The 14,017-nt window shown below is 38.9% G+C and overlaps 1 protein-coding gene, 1 long non-coding RNA gene and 1 pseudogene across 6 annotated transcripts in view; 2 read left to right on the forward strand and 1 right to left on the reverse strand.

The window, feature by feature from the left end:
• Positions 1 to 9,725, reverse strand: part of Kmt2e (lysine methyltransferase 2E (inactive)) — a 94,964-nt gene extending 85,239 nt beyond the window's left edge. For all 4 annotated transcript variants that reach the window (XM_027926451.3, XM_071613206.1, XM_071613215.1 and 1 more), the window contains exon 1: positions 9,374 to 9,725. The gene's annotated coding sequence lies outside the window, so the exon portion shown is untranslated. The remainder of the gene's footprint in view (positions 1 to 9,373) is intronic.
• A 182-nt stretch (positions 9,726 to 9,907) lies between these two features.
• Positions 9,908 to 14,017, forward strand: part of LOC139706024 (uncharacterized) — an 82,398-nt gene continuing 78,288 nt past the window's right edge. Inside the window, exon 1 of one of the 2 annotated variants that reach the window (XR_011707717.1) lies at positions 9,908 to 10,965. This is a non-coding gene — a long non-coding RNA (uncharacterized lncRNA). The remainder of the gene's footprint in view (positions 10,966 to 14,017) is intronic. The other variant, XR_011707718.1, reaches the window with a different exon arrangement.
• The window catches only part of LOC114085205 (transmembrane protein 126A pseudogene), a 28,532-nt pseudogene continuing 25,519 nt past the window's right edge, over positions 11,005 to 14,017 (forward strand).

Raw genomic sequence — 14,017 nt, forward strand, 5'->3', positions numbered from 1 at the left:
TTTTTTTTGGGGGGGGGGGGTACTGGGGATTGAATTTGGACACTCAGCCATTGAGCGACATTCCCAGCCCTATTTTGTATTTTATTTAGAGACAGGGTCTCACTGAGTTGCTTACTGCCTCCCTGTTGCTGAGGCTGGCTTTGAACTCACTATCCTCTTGCCTCAGCCTCCAGAGTCGCTGGGATTATAGGCATGTGCCACCGTGCCTGGCACCAAACTCCTTTTAGAAAGTATTTTTTTAAAAAGTATTTTAAAACTTTAAACTTTTAAAAAGTATTTTAAAATATGATTTCAGAAGATTTTTCTTTACTTCACAAAAAAACTTGTTTGAATGACTTTTTAATAGATAATAGATATTTTCAGCCCTGTGTTTAAAAAAAATTAAACTGTTAGGCCAGGCATGGTGGCACACATCTGCAATCCCAGTGACTTGGGAGGCTGAGGCAGGAGAATTCCAAGTTTAAGACCATCCTCAGCAACTTAGTGAGACTCTGTCTCAAAATAAAAAAAGGCTGAGGATATAGTTCAGTGGTTAAACTCTCCTGGGTTAATTCCACAGTAAAAAAAAAAAAAAAAATTAAACTGATAGCACTAAAGCAAATCATAAACCTAAGCAATACAACCTAAGACACATTTAACAATAATTCTGAATATTAAATGAGGAACTGGAATCACATAATTTTTAAATAAATTCTAAATATTTAATTTCTGTGTTCTGGATTTCAAATTAGACAAGCATCCAGGAAATTAAATCTTATTTATTTGGAAAACTGTGCAGGAATATTATCTTTATACTATCTAAATTATCTACACTTTGCTTCCCTAAAATATATTTGTTGTGATTACATAAACAACCCATCTGCACTACAAAAATACTGGAAAAGCAAGAAAATGAAACTCCCATAATCCCCATTACAGAAAAACAAATCACTATTAAAAACTTTGATATATCTGCAATCAACAAAGTAAAAATTTACTCAGGCAAGAATCAATAAATATTAAATCTAGAAGAGAGAAATCTGATAAGAGCAGGACATTATATAATCTCTGATGACGAACAGGATATTTATACAATCTCAATTGCTATAGATTAACTGATAATAGCAAAATGAAAAGCAGTAAGTATACATAGAGAAACAATTCAACACCCTAAACAAGTAATCAAAATGAAAAACATACTGGTAAAGGACAAACAAATATCATGTCTCTCCAGATAACTTCCAGTCAAAAACATGCAAAAGCTGAATCATGAAGAAACCTTGGACAAATCTAAATTAAGGGGCATTGTATAATAATTAGTCTGTTAATGTCATGAAAAAAAAAAAAGACTGAGTAACTGCTCCAGATAAAGGAGATTTAAGAAAGATACAAAAGAACTAAATGCAATCTGTGATTTGGCTATTTGGGTGGAGGGGGTGCTAGTAAAGAACATAATTGGAATAATCAATGAAACTCTGAAGTATAGACTATTTAAAAGTATTACGTCAATGCTAAATTTCCAAATTTAATAACTACTCTGGTTACATAGGAAAACATGCTTGTCTTTAGAAAATGAATACATACATATTAAAGGCTATAAAGGGACAGGATACACGCAATCAAATGGTTCAGGAAAGTAATGTATATGTATATAGAAAATAATAAAGCAAATATGGTAAAATGTTACAAATTGTGTGATCTGGGTATAAAAAATGTGAAGATGATACAAAGAAAGCCACTATTTTTCCCAGTATCACGAGAGAAAAAAAAAAAAAAAAAAGGCACACTCTCTATTTTGCAAAAATTATAAGTTGACTTGGGCTACCGAGGAAGGAGGATCACAAATTCAAAGCCAGCCTTGGAAACTTAGACCTTTGTCTCAAAATAAAAAGGGATAGGGATGTTGCTCAGTGGCAGAATACTTGCCCAGCAAGTATTCTGTTCAATCCTCAGCACAGGCTGGGGGTGGTGGGTAGTGGGATACAAGACAAGTTTGGGTGTCATTACCATACTTCTTAAACAAAATTCATTTAATTTCTTTTTAGAAGAGTATATGAAGTTCTATGTATAAGTTACATAAACATTTTGTAACTTCAAAATTATTTCAAAAATAAAAAGTTAAATGCCTTTTTAAAAACATTCCTCAACATTTGATTTTAAGCTAAAAAAATGAAGTCTTCAGTTTGATATAGCAATTATTTAGCTTTAGAGGCCCTCTTCGAAAGATTATAAACCAAAGAAAATTGCTTTTAGGTAAATGATAGGTATCTTTCTGTTGTTCATCCAAGGAAATGCCCCTCCAACACATCATAAATACCTTCCCCACAAGTATCTCCTTAACCAGTAACAGCTAATTAGAGGGATCAAGATGGAGAATAGTTCTCTGACACCTTGCTAATTTCTGAGGCTTATTTGTACTTTCTTCAAATAAATTATGTGAGATTTCCCTAAAGCCTATGACAAATTATTTACTTAAGCTAGCTAGAGTTGATGTCTGTTCCTTGCACCAATACAAACCCTAAAATAGCAGACTTTTGAGAGGTGAAAATAAACTATGAGCTCCCTTAAGGCAGAAACAGTCTCATCACTCTCCATATCCTTAGTGCCAGGAAAACAGTAGCCACCCAAAATTCTTTTTTTTTGTCTAGCTTTTAAAAATATTGTTTCAGTAAAGACTTAACAATTTAAGGCTGTATCAATTCAACTAATGAAGCAGTTTCACTTGAAGAGAAGCAGCACAAAAGCAGATAATTTCAAATACAGCAATATTATTTTCTGGATGAGCTTTATAATATAGTAGTCTAACGTCAGATTCCTATCAATTTATGGCTACCAGGGCACAGTCCTAACAATTCAAATTGGTCACAGTCTCTTCTGATCTACCACTTCATTAAAGAAGACATAAGTTTCCAAATTCCTGAATCTTGTCTTTAAGTGATATATGAAGCAAAAAGATAAAAAGAAATCCAAGATGTGTTTCTGTAAACTCAGAATTTTTTACATTTATTAATGTGTGAAATAAGAACACAAAAATATCAGGAGAGTGTTTTTCTCATATACATTCTCCTTATGTATAAGTTACATAAACTTTTTGTAACTTCAAAATTATTTCAAAATAAAAAGTTAAATGCCTTTTTAAAACATTCCTCAACATGGATGTGTGTTTGATTTTCTTAAGCTAAAAAATGGAGTCCTCAGTTTGATACAGCAATTATTTCGCTTTGGAGGCCCTCTTCTAAAGATTAGAAACCAAAGAAAATTGCTTTTAGGTAAATGATAGGTATCTTTCTGTTGTTCTCTGTGAACATTTAAAAAAAACCAAAGCTAATTTTCCATAATGTCTAAGTAGTAACCATTTTTCACCACAATCCTCCTTTTATTCTCCCCTGAAAACCACTGACACTAGGTTTGACCTTGTTCTTAGCCCAAACATAGGAAAACATTTAATCTTTCAACTTCATAATTTAATGATGCACAGCCAGGTGTAGTGGCGCATGCCTGTAATCCCACCAATTTGGGAGGCTGAAGCAGGGGGATCTCAAGTTCAAAGATAGCTTCAGCAACTTAACAAGGACCTAAACAATTTAGTGAGATCCTGTCTCAAAATTTTTTTAAAAAGGGCTGGGGGTATAGCTCAGTTGTAAAGCATCCTGAATTAAATTCCCAGTACCTAAAATAAAATAAAATAATGGATAAGCAGTTGATTACCTACTCATTAAATTGCAGTAGGTTATTATTTACTCATTAAAAGACATAATGTCTGTTTCGATGACTTTTGTGTGTGTGTGTGTGGCGGGGGGGGGTTTTACAGAGGACTGAACCTGAGGTCTCTGCATGCTAGGCAAGCACTCTTATTTCTGAGCTATATTCCCCAGCCCTTGATATCACCTTAATGCAACACGTGAAAATACAATTCTTTGTCAACTAATGCATTGCAAATGTCCAACATCTCAAAGAACTTAGTTTTGACAAAAACTAAATGAGATTTGCAATAAGCTTTAAAATTCACTTAATAATATAAAAATGATTTCTTAAACTAAAACTAAGATTTGATTAATGAACTGTTCAAGAGGGGAAAAAATATTGGTTTCATAAAATGATAATGTATTTCAAGTGAAATATAACAACTGTTTTCCGGACTTTAAGTAAAAAGCATCCTACTTAGTAAAGATGAAACGCTTTTCATATCCTTAAAGACAAAAATAAGGGGCTGGGGATGTGGCTCAACCAGTAGCACGCTCGCCTGGCATGCGTGCAGTCCGGGTTCGATTCTCAGCACCACATACAAACAAAGATGTTGTGTCCACCGATAACTAAAAAATAAATATTAAAATTCTCCCTCTCCCTCTCTCACTCTCTCTTTAAAAAAAAAAAAAAAAGACAAAAATAAGATCTAATTAACTTAAGAGTGGGTCACCATCACTTGATTTTTACTGGGGCACTTTGCACAGATATTCACCATAATACGTTTCGTTGCTAATCCTTAACTCTTTATAAAATACTCATTGTTTAGCAGCAATAGTTCTATTTTTAGTTAAATTCTATCTACCTCAAATTTAGTAGAAAGCAATTTTCAACCACAAATACCGCTCTTCTGTATTTAGTAAAATTTTAGCTAATAAAAAAGTAATCAGTTTAATATTAAGAAAAATAAAAAGCTCCTCCTAGCATTCCTATATTATAAAGCAGTCAATAAGTTTAAGCCACTCCAATTTTAAACTCGGTCTAAAAGCTAGAAACACTCATACATCAATATTTTAAATAGATCCCTCTTATTATTTGGCCAGTAACCCAAACAGAAATTTTATCATAAAGCAAAAAGAATATTATACTCAGTAGTAAAAAGTCTCAGAGAACAAAGTATTCAGCAATTTATTCTAACACATAACAAGGTACAGACCCTGATCATTCAGAATATTTGAGATGGAAATATATTCATTTAAACAAAAGCTTTAAATTCACAAATAATTGAGCACCTATCATCTGTTAAGAATAAATCCTTTAGCAAGAAAATCTATTAAATTTTTTTCAAGTAACAAATGTAACATCTTCTAAGAAAATTACATACTAATATTCCCAAAGCAATTGGTTGAACCCAGGGGTGCTCAACCACTGAGTCACATTCTCAGCTCTTTTAATTTTTTTTTTATTTTGAGACAGGGCCTTACTAAATTGCTGAGGCTGGCCCCAAACTTGTGATCCTCCTACCTCAGCCTCCTAAGTTGCTGAAATTACAAGTGTGTACCACCATGCTCTGCTCCTCTAAGCGGTTTTGATGGCTTTTCAATGTTCTGTTAGTTTTATACATTTTCAGCCCTTTTTTTAGTTTTTTATTTTGAGACAGGGGTAAAGTTGCCAAGGCTGGCCTCAAACTTGTGATCTCCAGCCTCACCCTCCCAATTTGCTAAAATTCTCAGTGTGCACCATACAACCACTCTGTTTTATACATTTAAATATAACTATGGCAGTATATACACATGTATGTCTCAGTAGTAACGTGGAGAAAGGCAGAGCTGTTAGGATTTACATAACATACCTATAAAAATAAACCTACAGGTTTAGTTTAATGCATGAGCCAGGAGTGTTGGTGCAGGCCTGTAATCCCAGTGACTCAGGAGGCTGAGGCAGGATCACAAGTTCAAGGCCAGCCTCAGCAACTCAGCAAGGTCTTGTCTAAAAAGAGGGAGCATGGGGGCAGGAAAGATGGTAGAATGAGATGGACATCATTGCCCTAGGTACATGTATGACTGCACATATGGTGCGATGCTATACATGTACAGCCAGAGAAATGAAAAGTTGTGCTACCACTTGGTACAATGAATCAAAATGCATTCTGCTGTCATATATACCTAATTTTAAAAAGTAAATTGATTTTTAAAAATTAAAAATAAAAAGGTCTGGAGATATGGCTCAGTGGTTGGAATACCCCTGGGCATAATCTTCAATAACCACTTACTATAACCATTTCAGTAACTTAAAAATCCAATTTAATAACAGTTATAATTTTCCTGAAACTACTAAAATGTGTATTGAGGGGAGGAATTTCTCCTAATATTTTAAGCAGGTTTTCTCTCTACTTCCTTATTTTTAGATCCAAAAGTCCTAGAGTTTAATGTGGTATATATGTAGAAAATTCTCTGACTAGAAGCTATGAGAAGTCAGAAAAGCCAAAATTGTAGGAGAGTTATCAGAGTCCTATAGGGTTGAAATGTAGACCTGTAAAGGTTCTAAACTTAAGGATCAAAGAGATCCTTTACACTGACAACAAAAGCCAAGTATGATCAAAATGTAGTCTCTAAAAATAAAATTAACTCTCCAATTACATTATGGTTTTCTACAAATCCATTTAAACAGATAAACAAGTAATCCCTCAAACTCAGCTATCCTTAGCTATCCTAAGAACAAAACCCATTATCCCCCTAGGGAACAAATGTTTCAAAACTTTCTGGGAACAAAAATTATACATAACCTTTTAATAAATTTACCTCCACAATTTTTATTATGTATAGTCAATTGATTAAAATATTACTTATAAAGTATTTTAAATAAGGCACAATACTTTTTTTTTTAAAGTCTATTTTATAGAAGCAAAACAAAACTCAAAGCAATGAAGCAAGCAAGTATGAAGCTAGTAGATTTCAGGAGGCAGAAGCTTTTATCATTTCTAACTATCATATTTTTAAAGCCAAGTGATTCAAGCTTCTTTGTATATCAAAGACCTGACCAAGGTCACTATCAAGAAAACCCTGGGCATAGGCAGTGTTACCTCCTCTGGCTACATAAATGAAATGTATAAGAATACATCGATTCTTACATTGGATAGTAAGTTTCAAGTACCAATCTTCTTCTGAATCATAGTTCTCAACTACAAAGCCCATAAAATAATTGTATAGCATTTAATATAGTAGTGAAGGATCTTACATACTCAAACAAGAGCATAATACAAATGAGTATTGATCCCAAATCACTATGCAAACTCTCCCATTACTGACCTACATTTCATTACATAATAAAATATTTCAAAGATTCAAAGTAAGGTTGTGTGCTCAACCTTCAAGGATGAAACTCGCTGGTATGCAGAAAATCCCTAAGCCAGTTATTTCAATAATTATTCTGTAGAATAGAACCTCATTATCAACCTTGTTCTCATATTCACCATGAAGTAAATTCTACTCTAAAATATTAAAAATGGATCAGAAAATCATAAAAAGGTGTATATACTCCAGTCTTTTTAAGTACTATCATATTGAAAAGCACTCACTCATCTTTTAGTTGCTCCACAATCTGAATGGTCATTAAAAGCCATTAATGGCCCACTGAAAACCTCCCGCTATGGAAATGATTCTAATTACTCACACTTTTAAAAATATAGATAAATGACACCTGACAACATTTAATTTTCAGTCTCAGTCCATAAGATTCTGCATATGACAAAAAATGGATTCTAGACCCTATTATGGTAACACTTTTACTTAAGGTTTATTAGAGTGGACAATCTCTTAATGGGTAAATGGTAATGTTTGGGGGGTGAAGGACCAAGAACCAAACCAAAGCCTTACTGTTTTTACTTACATAATGATGATAAGTATGCTACAAGACAAATTTAAAAGCAAGCAAAATATGGAGCTTCACTTCATCAAATATACAATTAACTTTGAAAATTCTTAAGGAAAGCTTCAAATACATGGGAAAAAACAGATGCAAAATATAACAGCATCTGAACACCTAGTGAAGTAACAGGTTTAGGCTTGTTTGTACAGCTCCCTAAAATTTACTCTGAAACAGAATACAAAACCCAAAATGCACAAAATTTGTCAAGAGTTGAATGGAAATGTTTTACTATAGATTAAAATGTCCAATCATATGAAACAGATTACACTTACACACTTAGCAGAATATTTTAATATACTCTGACATATTGAATAAAAGATGGTTGAATTGAACCCAACATAAACTATTACTGGTACCTAAATAATATTTTTAATATTTAACTGCATCCATCCTGACCACTGAAATTTCCAAGACTACCTGAGTGTTTTTATTATTTTAGAAGTGGTATCAATTTATTTGCCTCTCAGGAAAAAAAACAATAAAATTAATCTACTAAAACACAAGGATTGTAATTTGCAGTAAAATCGACACCTTTCTGTAAATGACTTGGGGTGGGGGGGAAATCCCAGTCTTTTCATGTAAACATAATAAGCCTGTAATATGCTGCAGACAAACGCACTGCATGGGGTGTGGAGGACCCGAGCTGATTAGATTACCACAACATCAGCCTGGGGCCGCCATTTTTAGAATCTGTAAAGGACAAAAGAGGGAAATTACAGTTTTTACTCCCCATCTCGAAAATTAAAGGGAAAAAAGGACTATTTTCCAACTAGGTATTGATGTTTCCTGTCTACAGCTGAATGCACCTCACCTAATTCTCTCCAAGGTCTTCAGAACTCCAAACACCTTAGTTATTCACATCTCTAAAAGGTGGAATAAAATAGGTAGCACGGGGTTTACTCTAGAGCTAAGATTTCTCTTTGACCTTAAATTGTATCATTCTCAAGAGACAGCTCAGCTAGGACGTATCTACACGGAACTAAGGCTAGTGGAAGAGAGCACTCCGGATTGTTTTTTCTCTCCCTCCTCCCCCGTTTAGCACAGGGAACCGTTTGTTTCTCATCTGAGTCTGCTGCCACAGTGTTTGTGCCAATCCCTTGGTCAAAGTAAGCTTTTCTGAAATAAGCCATATTGTGGATTCTAAGGCTCCGGCACAGTAAAGGACGGCAGTAATGCAAGAGGGGTGGGGGGAGGAGACTGAGAAGGCTGGGTACTGGGGTGACCACCTCAGGGGCGGGTTTATCCTCTCCCAGAGAGGATGAGGAGCTGTCTCGTTTTCCCACAAAGAGGGATGCCCAGGGCGTTCTTTTAACCCCCTTCATATTTACGAGAGCACTATGCCCGAGACTGCCAATCAAGAGATGGAAAAAGAAGAGAATGGGGCCTACACAGCTTTTCAACACCTGAACAAGACGCAGCTGAGAAAAGCGAGAGCCGGTAGCTCCTGGGACCTCTTGGACACAAACCCTACCAACAGTCACAAGCGTCCTCCTCACCCAAGCGGCCTTAACCCGCTGCCAGGGAGGAGTGCGCCCCCTCCCTAACTCCCACTCTCAAGGGGGTTTAACTGCCAGTTTCCCCTTCCACTACCCTAAAACCCGCCATAATGCTCCATTTCTAGGGACAAGCAAGAGAAAGGATACATTCGATTAAAACGAGCAAAGTCTTGCCCCAGCAAAGACACCTGAGAGTCAATGTCGACTGCCCCCCTCCCGAAGGATAAAGATGAGAAGCCCCCACCCTGCAAACCCCACGAACTCCCACGGAGACGACAGGCACTGACCTGTGATGTTCACACACCAGACACCCGAACCCCGTTATTTGCTCGACCCCCAAGGAGTCTCTCCACACCTTCGCAATCAGACGAACCCCCGACAGCAGCCACTGTGGACACAGGACCCGGCTCCACACACCCCCTCCCCAAACAGCAGCGCGCAGCCTCTTCGCCAGGAGCCAAGGAGTAGGGGAGGGGGCACCCAGGCAGTCAACAAGAACGCAGAGGCGGCGGCGAGGTTGTTCGGTGTGTCTATGCCCCCTCTGTTGCCGCTCCCGAACTCAGGCACCGTCTCCGACTCGGCCCCCTGCGCCCGCTCAGTGTCACTGCTTCTCGCTCTGGGAAAATGGCGGCGACGGCGGCGGCGGCCGCGGCGGCGGCGGCGGCGGCGGCGGCGGCAAGTGCACGGGGCCCGCCCGCCCCGCTCCGCAGGGGCAGGGGGGAGGGGACGAAGCTGTCTGCCGCCATTTTGCTTATGGGCTGCCGCCCGCCGTTGCCCCTCCACAGAGTCGCGAAGGTAATTGAAGACAGTAAGATGGATAGAGTCTCAGTCTTTTTCACAACAGAGGCATTCAACAGTTCACCAAAGGTTTGGGGGAAGTTTCGGTATTTGACGGAATCGGTTCTTTACCCGTTTTCCCTGAGTAGCCCTCATGTCTGGTTATAAGTGAGCTTGGGCATGTCACTGTGGGGAAAGATGATGACCGTAGGGCCTGGATAGACCCCTGTCTCCATTGCCCTCCTAGAGCGATGCACTTTCTTCCACCCGCAAAACAACCTCGGCCCCAGTCTCCCCCTCCCCCGCCCTAGTCTGGCCACCAGCGCTGGGCGAACCCGGCTGGGGTGTCATTCGACGCCCACTAGGGGCCGAGGAACTTCCAGTGCGCAGGCTCCGGGCACCGGATAAAAGCGGAGCTGGTGGGTCCAGCGCCGTCTCGATGGAGGAGCGAAACTGAAGAGTTCGGGGGGAGAAGCAACAGAAAACATGCAGTCACTGCCAGCGCCGCCTCCCTGCCACCGTGTATCGGGGTAAAAGCTGCCGTTGCCATCGGTGCAGTTGCCGTCGCTGCCTCCTATACTTCTCTTGGCCCCGGGAAAGGATTTCCCTGCTGCGGGACAATATGCGGGGAGGGGAGCGGTGATTCCTTTAAGTGGCGGTGATTAAACGAGGAAGGGGCAGAGAGACTGCTATATCTAAGACAAAAAGGGGAGGCCAAATAATAAAACAAGGATTCCCCCACTAAAGTGACACGGCAATTCCGGCTCTCCTTTTGGGGGGGTCTCTCCCCGAAATGGCGGCTTCCGTCTTCTTGCCCCACAGCGACTCGGAGCTCTCGGTAAGCTGAGTGGGGAGAGGCAGAGGCGGTCTCAGCAGCCAATCGGTGCCCGATGTGTTCTGTCGGGCGCGTTGTGATTGGGTAGCGATGACCTCATGCTGCAGCAGCGGGTGGGGCCAAGGCCGCCGGGGGAGGCTGTTGCAAAGGCAGAGAGGGAGAAGTGACGATGGTGATCGTAGCTGCCGCGGCCGATATGGAACCCAAGCAGTGGCGAAGGGAATCGCAAGGCTCCTCCCTGACCATTTTCTCCTCTCCCTGCGCGAGGTGAGGGCCCTGGCTCGGCCTCTGCGAGACTTTGGGGCGATGGCGCGGACGTGGAGACACGATTGCTCCTGTGACTTTTTAACTGCGTCAGGGCAAGATGGCGCTGGGTCTCCTTGGGGCGCGGGGGGAGAGGCACGTCCACCGCCGCCGCAGCGCATGTGACCGGCCGCATTCCTGTGGGGTTTGGCGCAGACCCAGGCTGGGGCGGGGGAGGGGACAGGGCTTGGGCGGAGGAGACTTTGGTGCGGTCGGCGTTGGCTGCCTGAAGAGGAAGAGATGACTCTTTCAAAGCTTCCCCTCCCCCACATAGCAGAGCAGCTGCGCCTCGCGGGAAAGCCCCGGGAGGGACACTCCTTTCGTGTGTGACTGCTGTTGGTGGAGGAGGTTTGGCGCCCTAATTTCTTATCAACCTTTCTCCTTGCAAATAGTACTTACGTAAGGTGGCAAGTCCCTCCTCTGGAAATGGGAATCTATTATGAGTCTCTGAGGGCCACTTGGGTGGGTAGCCAGAGGCGAGGCTATCTCTTGGGTTCGGAGAGTGGGGACACAATGACTGTTTCTGGGAAAACGTGAAGTTTCTCAGATCTGAATAGAAAAATAGAGTAATACCAAAATTTAGAAGCAGGTGTGAAACAGCCAAAGACTGTCATCTGAATTGTAGGGCACTTTTCAAATTCTCCTTCCATTTGTACCTTCTGTTCTTCCTTCCACTACCCTCCCTTGTCTGTAAATCCTGTAAGACTGTGTAATCCTATTGGTGGAATTTGCCTTTCTATTTAAATATAGGCAGAATAAAAGCTGCCAGTATCTGTATGAACTTATAAGGTGGTTTTCAATACTTTTAGTATGTTGCCTTTCGTCTTTATTCCCTCGTTTAAAAATAAAAGATGGACTTGTAAGCACTTCTGATAAATAATATTCAATAAGGTCCCTGAATGATAAATATTAAAGCCTACCTCTTTAAATCAATTTTGTAGTCGTATGAACTAAGTTTTTGAAACCTTGAATAGGTGAAGATGTCCAGAAGCTCAAGACTTTTTAAAGACTATGCATTTATATATATTTGTTATTCCCACTTGACCATTCTAGTTAATAGTAGCCAAAAACAAGAGAAGATTTAAAGGCGTTCTCTTCCTTTGGATGGTGTTGAACGGGGAATTGTTCAACAAAGATACTTGGAACTAAAATCTTGACGTCTTATTGACAATATGTGTATTAGATGTTAGGAGGAAGTGCTTCCTGGACATAAAAGGATGACTTTAACAGGGGTCAAGATTGTAACGTTTCTTTAGTTGTAGGTTTTCTGAAGTTCGTAAACAAGATTGTGTTTTTAATTAATTTGCTTATTATTAAATTCTTAACTAGTTTATGGGGATTTCTTTTTCAGTTATTAAGCAACCTAATGTGAGTGAACTGAAAAGCCAGTACTTAAAATGTAAATAGTTAACTTAGTATAAAGATTTTAAAGTTCAAAGCTTTTTTTTTCTTTTGCCTACTCAGGCTGTTAAAACAGGCATTTTGTATGCGAACCCTTGAATAAGTATTACTTTGTCTTGTGTAAATTCCTGGCTCCCTTTCTTTCCTCATAGAAACTTTTCTTATTTAGAAAATCTGATACTAAATATGAAGCTAGTAGATTACATAAAATAATTTTCAGAAAGTTCTCAGCTTCATTCTGCCTAAAAAAGAAAAAGAAGTCATTTTCTAAGCTAATAGAAACAAGTCTTTTGTACTTTTCATCAATGTGTTCCTTAACTGCCAAATCCATTAAGCTCTTGATTTTTCTTGATTATTCTGTGATTTTTTTTAAATGCTAGTTGGGATTACTTTAACTGCTTTCTTGAATAACGTTCTCCCTGGACAAAATCTTTTGTGCCTATTCTATGAACTTAGCAGTGTTCACCTCCATCTTAGTTCTAGCTTCGAATGCAAATCTTAAGGTTTAAAGGGGGCCACAGGCTTTCTGAGCTCATCAAATACTAGCTTGGTACTTGATTCCTAAGAATTTTCTTCACTTATCTCTTCAAAAACATTATTTTTATTCAAATCATTGTCTCTTATACAATTGCTGTAATCTTACTGGTTTCATGCATCACATTTTTTGATGTTCTAAAATGGCATTCCATCTCAAGAGGTTTGTACTTTATTATGCTTTGGGCCTTTTCCCTCCAGTCTTGAGTGCTTCTTCCCACTTCTGGGAAAAACAGCTTTAGCCTTTTTCCTTATATTTCAAAAATCTTCCAAATACATCTCTTTTCCCAAATACTTTAAGCTGTTCTTAACATTGATGATCCACCAACCCAGCAATTGACATTTGGTTGGCATTTGGGTGTGCATGTTTCTTCAGAGATTGTTAAGATTAAACACTTTGCTTATAGACTGTGTAGTCTTAAGCTAAAATAATTGGCTTTCAAACGTTTTCAGAAGAGCTCTTTACAGCACTATTGTTTGAATAAGAGGAAAAGATTACCCAAGGGAGAGTGAGGCAGAGAGCAGCTGATAGGCCATGGATAGTTCTGCAGAAAGGAAGAAGAAATAAAACTGCTGAGTATTTTTGGATATTCTTGTTTTTTAAATCTAGAGGATGGGTTTTCCTTACAAACTTCAACAGTATTAAACACTAGCAATTAAGTGGGTTTATGAAACCATGATGTGTTTGAGGTTTATCAGGGTATGTGGCCCTGCTTTCTCTGACATTAGAGGACCTAATTTGCTGTTACCTCAAGTTTAGTTTGTGTCACTGTATGAATCTCTAGAGGCTACATATTTTGTATATCAGGAGATTGGCATTCCAATAACAGGATTTATTAACATTGTATATTATATAAAGCCCTGAGGTGACTCTGTGAGTAAAGTTTAAACATTGATTACTATTGTCTGCTCTTAGACTTTTTTGGTATATTTTTGAATAGTCACTTGTACTTCTTTACCATTTTACGTAACTACTGAAACTTATGTTCAAAATAAGAAAACATTCTGATTCAACATGTTACTGGGTTTTGTTTTATATAATACAAATTTTAATCTGTGGCCCACTACTACCCCAGGCATT

This window comes from Marmota flaviventris, chromosome 1 (assembly GCF_047511675.1).
Source record: "Marmota flaviventris isolate mMarFla1 chromosome 1, mMarFla1.hap1, whole genome shotgun sequence".
In the NCBI taxonomy this organism is placed as follows: Eukaryota; Metazoa; Chordata; class Mammalia; order Rodentia; family Sciuridae; genus Marmota; species Marmota flaviventris.